Source organism: Pseudophryne corroboree, chromosome 1 (assembly GCF_028390025.1).
Source record: "Pseudophryne corroboree isolate aPseCor3 chromosome 1, aPseCor3.hap2, whole genome shotgun sequence".
Lineage (NCBI taxonomy): Eukaryota > Metazoa > Chordata > Amphibia > Anura > Myobatrachidae > Pseudophryne > Pseudophryne corroboree.
The window spans coordinates 473,718,801-473,733,739 of NC_086444.1; the positions used below are offsets into that span (position 1 = coordinate 473,718,801).

General features: G+C 46.6%; 1 long non-coding RNA gene across 1 annotated transcript in view; it reads left to right on the forward strand.

Annotated features, from left to right (window-relative positions):
* The first annotated feature begins 9,401 nt into the window (after positions 1 to 9,401).
* The window catches only part of LOC134894161 (uncharacterized), a 155,992-nt gene continuing 150,454 nt past the window's right edge, over positions 9,402 to 14,939 (forward strand). Inside the window, exon 1 of the long non-coding RNA XR_010171756.1 lies at positions 9,402 to 9,819. This is a non-coding gene — a long non-coding RNA (uncharacterized LOC134894161). The remainder of the gene's footprint in view (positions 9,820 to 14,939) is intronic.

Genomic DNA, 14,939 nt, shown 5'->3' on the forward strand with positions numbered 1-14,939 from the left:
GGTTTTGCCAAAACCAGAAAACAAAAACAAAACACAAAGGGCAGTTTTTGCAAAGCCAAAAGACGGGGGTCCGCACACATCTGTACTGTACTGTACTTAAAATAAGTGGACAAGACCTAATCATGCTGTGATCATCCCATTTTAGTGAGGGTATATCCTAAATGAGTAAGCAATTGCCATTTTGGCTGCTGAAAACTGGAACTGCTGGTGGTTATGCAAGTCACCTTACAGATTAGTAGCTGTTTCTATAGCGTAGCATGGTAGGTTACTGGACTGAGGGTGTTCCTACATAGAGCATCTACATAGGCAGCAGCTCTTTCTGCTACTCCGTAACCCTTGCTTGTGGATTCTACAGCCCTACAGTCAACCCTTTCATCTAATGCCCTGAATCTATTGATGGCGAGTCAACGATAGATGACTTGGTTGCACTGTGAGGCTGGTTGGCACCGTTGCTGCCTTTACCCGTGTGTAAATCTGTAGGCACTTCTGCAGGATCACAGTTGCAGACACATTTGCAAACTCTACTTTCCCCACTCACTGGCCAGCTTTTGGAAGCTTAAGGAGTTCCATCTCCTGATTTGCCTCAACCATCAGGACAACAAATATTTGACTGGATCCACCTAATTTACAACTCTGGGCAATGCAAGCATTCTACAACCGCAAATTGCTCTCTGCACTATTGTTTTATGAAACTGATTTCTCAGACTGACTTTTATTATACCAGCTGATTAACCCAAACTAAAGGTAAAATTTACTAAGCGTCTACAGCAGTTTGTATGCGTGTGTGTATTGTAATGTTATAGTAGGTTTTATTTTTCTATGTGTCTGTCTTGACTGTCGTGTGTTTTCTGTGAGTATGGAGTGGGAGAGGAGAAGGAGGACATAGAGGGGCTAATTCAGACCTGATTGTAGATGTGCTAAATTTAGCACATCTACGATCAGTCACACTGACATGCGGGGGGACGGCCAGCACAGGGGTAGTCCACCCCGCATGTCAGTCCCTGCCCTGTTGCACAAGTACAAAAGCATCGCACAGTGGCAGTGCTTTTGTACTTGAAGAGTAGCTCCCAGCCAGCGCAGCAGCCAGCTCCCAGCCTGCTGCCCGGGTCGCAGCGGCTGCGTGTGACATCACGCAGCCACCGCGGCCCGCCCCCCAACGGTCCGGGCATGCCTGGTTGCGCAGACCACGCCCCCTAAATGGCGGCCAAATGCCGCCGGCCCGCCTCCTCCTGCCCAGCAACCGCCTCTGCCTGTCAATCATGCAGAGGCGATCACAGGGCTGTCTGGCATGCGCCGACGCACTGCGGCGCCGGCGCATGTGCAGTTCAGAACTGATCGCTGCTGTGCGAAAAAGCACAGCACCAATCAGGTCTGAATCAGCCCCAAAGTCAGAGGTAGGGGAGGATGCACAGGAGGTGGAGGAGGAGTAAAGCTTGGCATACACTGTACAATTATCTGGGGGATCATCTGCCAGATCTGGCTGGTTGGAATGAAAATCTGGTAATAGATGAGAACAATTTAAAATCGAACATTTGCTCCCAAACACTGGTAAATGGACAAAACCTGTCGTTCAAACAAATTGGTTTTCAGTGTTTGGGAGCAAATGGTCAGTTGTCATTTGCTCTCATCCATTACCAGATTTTCATTCCAACCAGCCAGATCTGGCAGATAATCTGCCAGATAATTGTACAGTGTATCCCCAGTTTAAGAGCTATTCAAAACCAAATCAGGGAGAAATGTGTGGTTGAAGAGAGATGGGGTGAGTATTCCACACAGGAATATTCTTTGCTTTCCTGTATCCAGTACCTCATGAAGTACAGGAATTATGCCAAGGGAAAGAATCACATATGCCGACTACCTAATTGCTTAGTGGGATTAAAGTGACTCCCAACAAATTAAGAGGGTCGACAGTGCACCCCGGAGTCAGATATAAATATAAAAAAACAATAGGAAAGAAAAGAAGACTCTTTGTTGGGGTCACTCAAACCAATGTAAGTTGTACGTTTGTGTGATCTATAATTTTAAAATATAACCTTTTTCTCTTGCAGAGTCCACAGTAGTATCCACAGGATATATATTGGGATATGAGGTAGCGTCAGCGGATTGGCATCAATGATCAAAAGCTTTCGGCCTCCCGGAATGCAAAGGGTCAGTTCCCTATATCCCCGCCTCCTGGCTCAGGCAATTCAGTTTTTTTGTTGGTGCGGCAGGAGCCGCACCACGATCTTTGGGCTGCTGATTTTGCCAGCCATAAGCTTGCTATTTAATTTATTTTTATAATCTTACTTTTTTTGAGCGAGTTTTCTAAAAAGCGTCTTACACGCACCATAGAAAGAGTCGCTCCAACAATTCCTTGCCGAGTCGCGTCAACACTTACCCACAGCCGCACTGTTTTCAGGAGGCAGCACAGTATTTGTTAAAATCCAAGGATCCTGTGTTTAAACATCCCAAAACAGTCAGAACTGAATTTCCGGCGTCAGAACAGCTGACGGAGATTATGCAAGAGGTTTGGGTCACACCCAATAAGAAGTTTAGAATTCCAAAGAAATGAAATTCCCACTATCCTCTTCCAGCTGAGGACTGTTTAAAAAGGGAGGTGGCTTCCAAAGTAGATATGCACGTCATTCGATTGGTGCTAAAATCTACATTGCCTCTGCCTTCAACATCATTAAATGATGTTACGGATAGAAAAATAGATGTTTTAAAAAAAAAAAAAAACATTTTCTCCTTGTCTGGGGCAATTGTAAGACCAGCCATGGCTTCAGCCTGGATGGCAAAAGTAGTGGCGGCCTGGGCTGATGCATTGGAGGATGATCTCTCATTGGTATCTAGAGAGCAAAAATCCCATATTGCACATATTAAATAGGCGGCTTTTATTATGGAAGAAGCAGCCTTGCATATGGGTACTATTGCCTCTGAAGCATCAGTCTCAGTAGTAGCAGCTCACAGAGCTGTCTGGCTATGTACATGGAAAGCTGACTCAGAGTCCAAGAAGGTTCTAGAGTCTTTGCCTTTTACTGGAGATATTATTTTTGGTAAAGAATTAAACAGTATTTTGGAGTCAGAGGCAGACTCCAAGAAAGGGAAGTTTCCTTCAACCCACAAATCCAAGCCTAGGTTTCCAGCTTTTCGTCCCTTTCGGACCCAGGGAAAAGCAATAGGAAAGGGTTATGGCAAACAGTACCAATCTGATAAATCTGGTAAGACTAAAAAGCATTGGGCTACCAGAGGGCCTTCTTCCAAGCCAGAAGATAAGCCACCAGCCTGATGGTGCGGGCCTCCACCTGGGGGACCCCAGGGTCGGAGGCTGAATTCTTTGTTTTGTACAGATCTGGAAGCAGTCCACCACAGATTCCTTGGTGCAAGAAGCAGTATCTCACGGTTATGCGTTTGCCTTCAAGAAACACCCTCCACAAAGGTTCTTTTGTACCAGCCCATCTTCAGTAGAAACGAAGACCAGGGCCTTACAAGAGGCACTTCAGAAGTTGCTTTAATCAGGAGTGATAATTCCAGATCCTCTTGTGCAACAGGGACAAGGTTTCTATTCCAACCTGTTTCTAGTTCAGAAGCTGAATGGGTCATTCCGGCCCATACTCAATCTCAAGGTGTTGAACAAGTACATCTGGGTGCCTCGCTTTCATATGGAGACTTTACGTTCCATTATTTTGGCCATGGAGCCGGAGGATTTTATGGTATCCCTGGATATCTAGGATGCTTACCTGCATGTTCCTATAGCACAGTCCCGTTAGTGCTATCTCAGGTTTGCTGTCCTTCAGCAACACTTTCAGTTTCAGGCCCTACCATTTGGACTGGCCACAGCTCCAAGAGTGTTCACCAAAATTATGGTGGTAAAGGCAGCTTATCTCTGTCGACAGGGGATAAGGATTTTTCTATACCTCGACGACCTATTAATCCTGGTGCAGTCTCAGGAATTGCTTCAGTGTCATCTGCAACAGACAATAGCTTGTTTACAGAAACACGGTTGGCTCATAAATTAGGCAAAGTTGTCCCTGGTTCCGACACAACGTAAGATGCATTTGGGGGCTGTATTAGATTCTGGACTTCAGAGAGTGTTTTTTCCTCTGAACAAAGTATCCACAATACAATTGAGGATTCAGGAGCTGCTACACAGTCAAAGGGTATCCATTCACGCAGCTATGCGTGTGATGAGATCAATGGTGTCGACATTCGACATGGTGGAGTATGCTCAATTCCACTCGAGGCCTCTTCAACGTCTGATCCTTTCCAAATGGAATGGGTTACATCAGACTATAAAAACTCAGACTATGGTCATTCCTCTGGAAGTATGGAGGTCATTAGCCTGGTGGCTACAGACATCCCACCTTGACAAAGGGAGACCTTTTGGATCTCAGATTGGGAGGTTCTTCTGACAACAGATGCCAGTCTTCAGGGCTGGGAAGCAGTATCAGAATAAAAGTTGCTTCCATGGGCAGTAGACCAAGGAAGAAAGTTGCCTGCCAATAAATATATTGGAACTTCGGGTCATATATATGGCACTCATTCAGACAAAGGACATTCTTCAGGGGAAACCAGTTCAAATTCGCTCAGACAATGCAACGGCAGTAGCATACCTCAATCATCAGGAGGAACTCATAGCCAAAAGGCAAAGAAGGAGGTAAGCCGCACGTTAAGGTGGGCAGAACTTGATCTTCCAGCCTTGTCCACAGTGTTCATTCCGAGAGTCCTAAACTGGGAAGCGGATTTTCTCAGTCGCCATGCCATTCATGCAAATGAATGGGCTTTACACCCCGAGGTTTTCCAGACTCTGGTAGACAAGTGGGGGTTTCCTGTGATAGATCTCATGGCTTCTCATCAGAACAAGCTTCCTGCATATGGGTCAAGGTCAAAGGATCCCAAAGCGACCTTCGTGGATGCCCTTTCAGTAAGAATGGACTTTCGTCTGGCCTATGTGTTTCCACTCATTGCCCTGTTTCCCAGGGTGATGCGAGAAGTAAAACAGGGAAAGAGCGCTGTGATACTAAAAGCTCCAGCTTGGCCCAGAAGACATTGGTACACAGATTGCAGAGGCTGTCAGTGGATACTCCGTTTCTCTTCCCTCAACGTCCAGATCTGCTGTCTGAGGGTCCTTGTTATTACAAGCACCTGGATCGACTGTCTTTGACGACGTGGCTCTTTAGACTTCCATCCTGAAAGCAAAAGGATTTTCACAACAGGTAATTCAAACATTGCTTAGAGCAAGGAAACCATCCTCAGCTCACATTTATTACCGAATATGGCATGCTTATATTTAATGGTGCAGTGCCAGGAAATTTGACCCTAGGTATTTCACAGTTTCCAGAGTCCTAACATTCCTTCAGGCAGGAATGGATAAAGGTCTATGGGTGGCTTCCTTGAGAATTCAGATGTCAGCATTGACTGTATGGTTTCAAAAGAAAATTGTTAACTTACAGGATGTTCACATTTTTTTCCAAGGAATGCTTCACATCCAATCTCTGTTTGTTCCTCCTACAGTTCCTTGGGATCTAGGTATATTCCTAAAGGCACTTAAAGTTGTTCCATTTGAACCAGTGACACAAGTGGATCTTAAATGGCTGACAGCTAAAGCTCTCTTTTTACTGGCTATTGCCTCAGCTAAAAGAGTGTCAGATTTAGGGGTATTGTTATGGCGCCCTCCTTTTCTGATATTTCATCCAGATAGAGGATGGTTATCTTCCTAAGTTGGTGTCTAAATTCCACCTTAATGAAGAAATTGTAGTCCCGGCATTGCAAGGGCCGGATCTTTCTGCGGGAGATGCATCTTTGGACGTAGTTTGTGTTTTAATGATCTATGTGGATCGTACCAGTGCCATCAGAAAGACAGAAACTCTCTTCGTTCTCTACGGATTTCACAAGAGAGGACGGCCTGCTGACAAGCAGACACTGGCGAGGTGGCTTTGGATGACTATTTTAAAAGCATATTCTCGAGCTGATCTCCCTATTCTGGCTAATGTTTGTGCGCACTGTACTGTACTCGTAAGGTAGGTCCTTCATGAGCAGCACAACATGGTGCTTCAGCTGAAGAGATATGTAAGGCAGCCACATGGTCTTCCATTAGCACATTCATTAGACATTATGCCCTTGATACCTTTGCCTCTCAGGATGCTGCATTCGGGCAAAGGATTCTCCTGTCCAATCAGGAGCGTTCCCTCCACTAAAATTGCTTTGGGACATCCCAATGTATAGCCTGTGGATATTACTGTGGACCCTGCAGGAGAAATACGTAGTTATGGCAAACTTACTGTCGAGAACTCTATTTCTCCTAAGTCCACAGTATCCACAGGGATCCCACCCTGATGCACCTGATTTGAGGATCCTTACACCTGCTAACCTCTTCCTTCTTGTACGGAAGTGTGTGCATGTGTGTTCTTCTCACCTAATTAAGGCTCTCTACTGTATGATGCTCCTGCCTTGACATGCGGGGCAGGCTAGCCCTGTGCTGGGCATCCCCCCGCATGTCAGTGTGAATGATCGTAGCTGTGCTAAATTTAGCACAGCTACGATCATCTCGGAATGGCTCCCATAGTCTTTATATGGCTCACCATTGCCATAATATCCAGTTCAACGCGGTGACCCACAACACACTTATATTCATATGGTTCAAATACAATCAATTATATTCATTTTTAAAAATGTGAAGATTCGCCATCCAGAATTACATAACAGGTTTGCACATGGATATATTTAAAAAATGGTTATTCCTTATTGGAATCCATAATGCGTTATGGATTCCAATAAGTAATAACCATTTGTTAAATGGTTCTCCTTTGTTTTTTCATCAATTTTAATAAGAATTAATAAAGGTTATGTTTTAAAATTATTGATCACTCGAACACACAACTTACATTGGTTTGAGTGCCCCCAACAAAGAGTCTTTCCTTTTGTTTTTTGAGAAATGTGTGGTTCTCATATGATGAGAGCATGGCACTGGGGGCAGCATAATGCCATATTGTGTGGTGACCCTTGGGAGCCAGGCTTCAAAGACATCAGTGTAGCATACTGTGACAGATATGGACCACAGCTGTGCAGTCTATTAACACGTAAGACCAATTCAAGTGCACTGAAGCCTATTGTTGGAAGCAATTTTCCAATATCAACCGGAAAGTAAAAGTGGCCTCATTCAGATGTGGAAGGAGTGGCTGTCACTTCTTCGGAAGAAAAGTGATAGTACTGTATGGTGATGCAGCAGGAGGCGTCTATTACAAGTAGATGCCTCCTGCTGCAGTAGTGATCTGTCCTTCATCCTAGTACTCAGAATCGGATCAGTGGACTAACCATCTGACAGCTTGCTGTACCCAAGGTGCAGAACAAGCCAGCCGTTGCAGCGGCCAGGAAATCTTTGTCCTACGACAGAGATCCCTGGCCTCTTCCTTCCCCATGAACAGCGGCAACACATCCCCCTTTTAACAAACGGAGGCCGTCGACGCTCCCTCCCCGCCCTCCCAGATGTTAGCAGACTGTCAGTCACTGTCAGTCTGCCGCCGTCCGGCTATCTTCATCGCAGGACCCATTCGCACATGTGCAGAATGGATCCTGTGCATGCGCATTGTACTGCTTAACGGTACTTTGTACATCCTGTAGCAATAGCTACGGGATCTGAATAACCCCACAGGTGAGTAGGAGATAACATACTGTATGATGGGCAAAATCAATACCAGCTTGCTCATAGCTATAGAAAACACTGTTTGCTAGAACTATAATATGTGACTGGCTACAACCCAAAGTGTTTGTATTAATTTTAGAGATTCAGATGGAGAAAAGGCGTTTGCAAATGTGCAGGAAGATCAGTGAGCCTTTGTGTAGTTTCCAGCTTCACTCGAAGCTAGTCTTTGAGGCAGTTTTTAAACTTGATGATAGAAAGCAATTTCTTGGCCAAATGTTAGGAGTCTTGAAGACAGCAGGTGCTAGGGTGTTTGGCGCCCCTTTGCAAACTACAAATTTTGTGCAATCCTACAAGGGAGAGGCAGTGAGTGACATGCGGTAGGTGACATTGGATAGAGACAGTGGGTGACACTGATGAGATGCAGTGGATGCCAGTCAATAGGTAACAGGCAGTGGGAGACGCTGGGGAGAAGCAGTGGGTGATGCTGGGGAGAGGCAGTGGCTGACACTGGAGAGGCAGTGGGTGATGCTGGGGAAAGGCAATGGGTGACAGGGAGATAGTGACAAGCAGTTGGTGACAGGAGAGAGAGGGAGATGGGGAGAGGTAGTGTGGAGACCGGCAGAGGCTGACACCTGGAAGAGGCAGTGGTTGATAGGGAGAGAGTGACAGGCAGTGGGTGCGACTGTGCAATACCGTACACCTATTAATCAGGACCTTAATACGGTAACTCCCAGTGGAAGGTAAGTTAAGGAAAAACAGAGGAGACCTTGATGATTTATCCTGCATTCACTCTCACTAATTCAACTGGATGAAAACGCAACATACCCGCCAGTTACAGTTAGATATGTGTTTACATGGTAGTGCTGGTGATGGAGTCTTTTATGTTTTCTCAAAGTCTTCCCTGGATTTAAATAAAAAAACGGAAAAAATAAAAAAACAATGCAATGTACGGCTTGGCCTTTTATTGTCACATTTCTTTCCACAGAATGTTGTTTCTCCCATGTATGGCGTGCATCTATTGGCAGTTGTGAATCTTTGACTTTATGCACATGCTGCTGCAATGCCCATTCCTGGTGTGCAGCCATGCATCCATGCATTCCTGGTGTGCAACCATGCATGTGAAAGTACTGAGATGCCCACTGTCAGCGTCTGTAGGCACTGAAATACTGATTGGTGCGTCCCATGGCAGGTGCAGTTTCTCTTTCCAAGTATGGCCTTTTTTTGTGAGCAGACGAGCATCTGTGTAAGGAACCACTTTCCCCATCATGCCTGCAGCACTCCCATAACACCCCCATAGATGGGCAATCTCGGTGCATGCGCCAAGCCACCTACCTTTCACTGCCCAGAAGCATCCATTACATTTTTAACACATTTCTGAGCCCATTCAAACAAGAAAAATTGCTCCACTGTGTCCAAACTCAGCAGTGCGAGCAAATCAGAATCACACCCATAAAGTCATAATACAGTGTTTGTTATCCTTGTATTTGTCAAAACAAGCTAAATTTGGTGTCAATTAATTATTTTGTCCTATTTGCAGGAATGTTGGGCAGAACCCTGAAAACTAGTTTGTGTGTGTGTGTGACACTCTGATATAGTCCGCTCAAATTGACCTTAATGAGCCCTTTTATTTAGTGGATCAGCCCAGGAACACTGAAGGGGTTAATACCCCTTCCTCCTAGTCCCTGTTGATGTGAGCTGCAGCCTTAAAACACGGGGGGCACAAGGACCTATGAATTTTTCTGTTGCCGCTGCTCAGAGCGGAAAGTCAAGGAAGCAGGGGATTGGAGGAGAGAGGTGAGGAGGCGGGGTTCGCGCCCGAGGAGGACTGGGAGGTGAAGCGTGCGGTGCGCGGAGAAAGGGGGCGGCTGAAGAGGTGGAGGAGAGCCGCTGAAGAGACCCACCAGCCGCTGCGGAAGAGGGATTGCAGAGGAGAGCGGGGTGCTGGGAGCCGTGACTGACAGCCGGACCCGCCAGCCGCCGCAGAGGAGAACAGCGCGACTCTGTGAGAGGGAGATGGAGCCACTGAAAAGACCCGCCAGCCGCCGCTGCAAGGAGGAGAAGCAGAAGCACAGACAGCACCACAGAGAAGGGAGCTGCCGGGTGCAGGGGAGACGGAGCCGCTGAAAAGGGGAGAGTGCCTGTCTAACACCTAGGAAAGCCGCAAGCCACTGTAGAGACTGGGACCACCCGGAGAGCTGGTGAGCTGACAAAGGGAATCGGGAGTGTAATGCCACCACAGGTATTTTACCTCAGATCCGTCCCCTGCTCACTAAGGAGGCGCTAGCTTTAGCCAGTATCACGTGCTCTAGCACCCTGTCACTACCAGTCGACCCCGAGGGTCTAGTCAGTAGCCGTCAGCTTAGGAACTGTTATCCCCAGAGAAGAGGGGCTAAGCTCCATCATCATTTTATCCAAAAGCTAAGCCAGCACCTTCAATAAGTTACACTTAACGTCAGCTATTTAGGGAAAGTCTAGTGCAGATAAAGTGACTGTAGCCAACGTCAGCGTGTCAGTCAGGTGGGGATCCCTTATGCACATCAGACACTATACTGTATAGCCTAAACCTGCCAGCTTCTGCGTACTATTCTACTGACTGAGCCGTGTTAGGGACCTGCATGCCGCTTTCACCTGTACCGAACTGCTTGCCTTATACTATATACCTGCTACTGCTATTCCGCACTCCAGAACTGTGCTTTATAAGTGAATTGTGCTTTGATTTCTAATTGCCTGCTTTACTTGCTACCTTTGTGACTATGGGGTATAAATGAGTTCAGTTAAAATTGACTTTTCCGCTACTTAGCGTAGATATTGTGCTAGGCACATGCCTTAGATATAAGCAGTATACAGGGCCAACCAAGGTTATACTGCCACCGTGACAGCATATAGAGTATTGCAAGTTACTAGTAAATTACTATCAAAGTAGAAGGTGTAATGTTTTGTTGTGATTGCACACTATGACCCCACTTTATTGTTTTTTTTTTTAAATTCAATACTTTTTTTATTGATTTTTCAACTTTTCACTAAGACATAGGTACAAAAAAAAAAAAAAGGCACACACAACCCCGACTCAGGGAATACGCAGATTCCCAGTTCAATTAGGGTTCAGCTAACACAGTAAAACAAGTGCAGGCTTAAATTCCAAGACATAGATTATAAATTGGAATTAATATCGCATGTTAGCATGGATCTTACAGAGCACTGTATATTGTACATAGTCGTCTATGGCAACACAACATAGTTATTAATCAGATGACACAGCAGCAGCACTGGCAGAGGAATGGCCGACCGCGGGCGCTAGGGGACTACCTAGACAAAGAGAGGCAGCTCACCCGATGTAAATCTAGAATAACATACCCGGTCTAACCCCCCGTTGCATGTCTCGTTTTCCACTCAGCCAGACACGGAGCCATTAGTAGCGGGTGCTCAGACATTGTGGATTCCAGAGCGCGGAGACTCAAGCCATCTACCCCACAGGTCCTGATATTTTTTCCCCGCCTTTCTAGCTAAGTATACATATTTCTCATGAGAGGCCGTATCATTTACAAGTGAGACCCAGGATCGCATTGTGGGCGCATCTTTGGCCAGCCAAAGCCTGGCAATACACACCTTGGCCAGGCCGCACAGATTGATTACATATCTTTTGGCAGGGGGGTCCAGGGCATCCTCCTCCACAGCAGATAACACACATGTCGTCGGGGAGCATATCGACGAGGGAATACCCGTTGACACCAGGGCGTTAATAACACCTGACCAGAATACGGCTATCTTGGGGCATAGCCAGATAATGTGCCAAAAGTCTGCATCCAGGCTATCACACTTAGGACATCTGGAGGAGTGGGTACCCCCCACATGTCGCAAGCGCACCGGTGTCATGTAAACTCTGTGTATGATAAACAGTTGGATTTGTTGATATCTAGTGGTGGTAGTGGATAATCGGGGAGAACTTAAAGCACCCTCCCAGATCTCATCAGAGATGGCACCCAAGTCAGACTCCCACTTGTTCCTGAGAAGGGACAACGGGTCAGTATAGTGAGATCGAAGCATGCCTGTATAAATGTTGGACACCAGATGTCCACCACCCAGGGACCGCAGGAGAGACCTGACCGGGGAGTCAGCAATCATTGGAGGAGTATTGGGAAATTGTGCGTTAAGTGCATGTCTCAGCTGCAGGTATCGGTAAAAATGAGAAGAAGGTATACTATAGTCCTGTTGAAGCAGCAAGAAGGATTTCAATATACCATCGTTATACAGGTGGCCCAGGGATGTCACCCCCCACCTCCCCCACACCGCCCCAACCTGCAGCAAAGCCAATTCTGGGAAGCCAAAGGCATTATCCAGAGGAGTATCCGGGTCAATACCTTGGCCTAATAGGATAACATGTACCTGTTTCCATACAAGGACAGCCTGTTTTATTATAGGGATCTTGGACAAGTTAGGGTTCCCACAGAGAAGCAACTGTAATGGAGTGCCGTCAGGGTAGACCTGTAAAAGCATTTGGGAGCATATAGTGAGACCATCTGGGGCATTTACCCACTCCCATATATGTGCCAACTGAGCGGCATAATAGTAAAATCGAAATATAGGGAGAGCTAAGCCTCCCAGCACTTTCGGCCTGGACAGAACGTCAAGTCTCAACCGCGCTCTCCTGCTGGCCCATATTAAAGAAGAGAGCAAACCGTCAATCTGTCTAAATGTCTTCAAGTTAATATATATAGGGGATTGCTGGAGGACATACAGGAGTTTAGGTAAGTATATCATTTTGACCAAATTGACCCTACCAGTAACAGTCAGGGGCAGAGTCCCCCAAATCTTGACCTTCGATCGAAGATACACCATCTGCGGCAAGACATTAAGGGAAACATAGGAACAAGGGTAATTTGATACCCATATACCCAGGTACTTAAAAGAATCTACCCATTTAAGGGGGGTATGAATCACTGGGACCACCGAGACCGGGCCTCTAAGGGGAGTAATGGTGGATTTATCCCAGTTAATTTTGAGCCCGAAGAAGCGACCGTAGTTGGTTATTAAGTCAAGGAGTTTAGGTAGGGAGGAAACGTAATCATCCACGAAAAGCAATAGGTCATCAGCGTATAGCGCTATCCTGTCCTCTCTTGCGCCCACCCTAATACCCACAATATCTTGAGTTGCTCTAATCAAACATGCCAGTGGCTCAATAGCAATGGCAAACAAAGTCGGGGACAGAGGGCAGCCCTGTCTCGTTCCCCTGGATAGGGAGAAGGAGTCCGAAACAAACCCATTCACTGAGACTCTGGCCATGGGCAGAAAATACAATAATTTAACATAACTGATAAAGTTGGGGCCCACGCCAAACCTATTCATAGCCTCCCAGAGGAAGGCCCACTCCACCGAATCAAAGGCCTTTGCGGCATCTAAGGAGGCTATAACGGCAGAGCAGTCCTCCCCCCGAGAAACCTGGAAATGAGTAAACAGGCGCCTCAAATTCACAGCGGTGGATTTGCCAGGCATGAAGCCCGTTTGGTCAGGGTGAATAATTTGGGAGATAACCCGGTTAAGTCTGGAAGACAGGACCTTCGCTAAAATTGTAATATCCGTGGGCAACAGGGAAATAGGACGGTAGGATTCAACCCTCCTGGGGTCCTTATCTGGCTTGGGAATCACTATAATCAAAGCCTCAGACATAGACGGGGGAAGCGCGCCCTGGGCAAAAATTTCATTGAATAACTTAAGCAATTGAGGGGCAAAAAATTTTGTATGCTTCTTATACAGTTCCGGTGGGATGCCATCAAGGCCAGGGGCCTTACCATCGGGGGAGGCAGAGATCGCAGTCTCAATCTCCTCCAACGACAAAGGAGCATCAAGGAGAGCCCTGGAATCACTGGAGATACGGGGCAAATCGACTCCATCTAAGTAGTCACACAGTTCTAGTGAGGAACAGGTAAATTTGGAACTATAGAGTGCCTGATAGAATGAGACAAATTCCGCCACGATCTGAGGGGTACGGTCCAATACAGACCCAGCCAAGTCCAAAATCTCCACCACAGTATGAGAGGAGCGGTCACCCCTTGCAAGATTGGCCAAATAAGAACCTGGTCTATCCCCAGTAGCATATTGGACATGCGAGGAGAAGAGAAGTCTGTGCTGGGTTTTCCCCCACAGGTATTCCCTCCATTCACCCCGCGCATGGAGCCACACCAACCTAGAGGCGTCCAGGCCATCGCGAACATACGTCGTCTCTGAAGCAGCCACCCGGGCCTCCAATTCAGATTCACGTTTTCTAAAGGAGGATTTAAGACTCCCTACCCGCTTAATCAGTGTTCCTCTCAGAAAAGCCTTGAAAGTGTCCCATAGCAGAGACACATCCGAGGTTTCGTTATGCATAACAAAGAATTCTAACCAGCTTGCCTCCAAGTCGGATCCCTCACCCATATGCGTCAGCCAAAAGGGATTAAATTTCCACACTGCTTGGCCTCGCTGACAGTTCAAATCAATATGTAGCGATATAGGGGAGTGATCCGAAATACCTCTAGTCTCATATCTGACATTTTGAACCTTGGGCAAAAGCTTCCGGGACAAAAGAGCCAAATCTATCCTAGAGAAGGAAGAGTGAGAGCTTGAAAAACAGGAGTACTGCCTCAAATCTAGATACTTCAATCTCCACGGGTCAACCAGTCCCAGCTCCGAAACAGTGTCTGCAAATGGGGAACGCTTGGGCTGTGGGTTGGAGGATGCCGTGGACAACCTATCCAACTCGTGGTTCAAAACGTTGTTGAAGTCCCCCATACAGATAACAGCTACCCCAGGGGATACAGCCATAAAGGCAGATGCCTTTTTAAGGACTTCATGCGAGTATGGAGGAGGAACATACATAGCCAGCAATAGTAGGGGGACGGAGTTAATTTTGCACTTGAGAAATACATATCTACCCCATTTATCCGTTTGCACAGAATCAAGCGCAAAAGGAACAGACTTCCTAATGAGGATCGACACTCCCCGGGACGCTGCAGTATGCATGGAATGGTAAGCCCAGCCCACCCATGGTTTTTTGAGGGACACAATCTTAGTACCCAGTAAGTGGGTTTCCATCAGGCAAATTATATCCGAGGCATAAAGCTTGATCTGTCGAAGCACCAGGGAGCGCTTAATTTTGTCATTGATCCCTCGCACATTCCATGACAGAAACTTAACCAAAGCCATGGCAAAGAATTATTGTAATATTGCAGAGTACCCGCGGCCAGCCACCTCCAGTGAATACCAAAGGAGATACGCCTGCAGTTAGTTGCGACATAGACATAGCAGAAATAAGTACATTGCACAGCGAAAAGTAAAAACACAG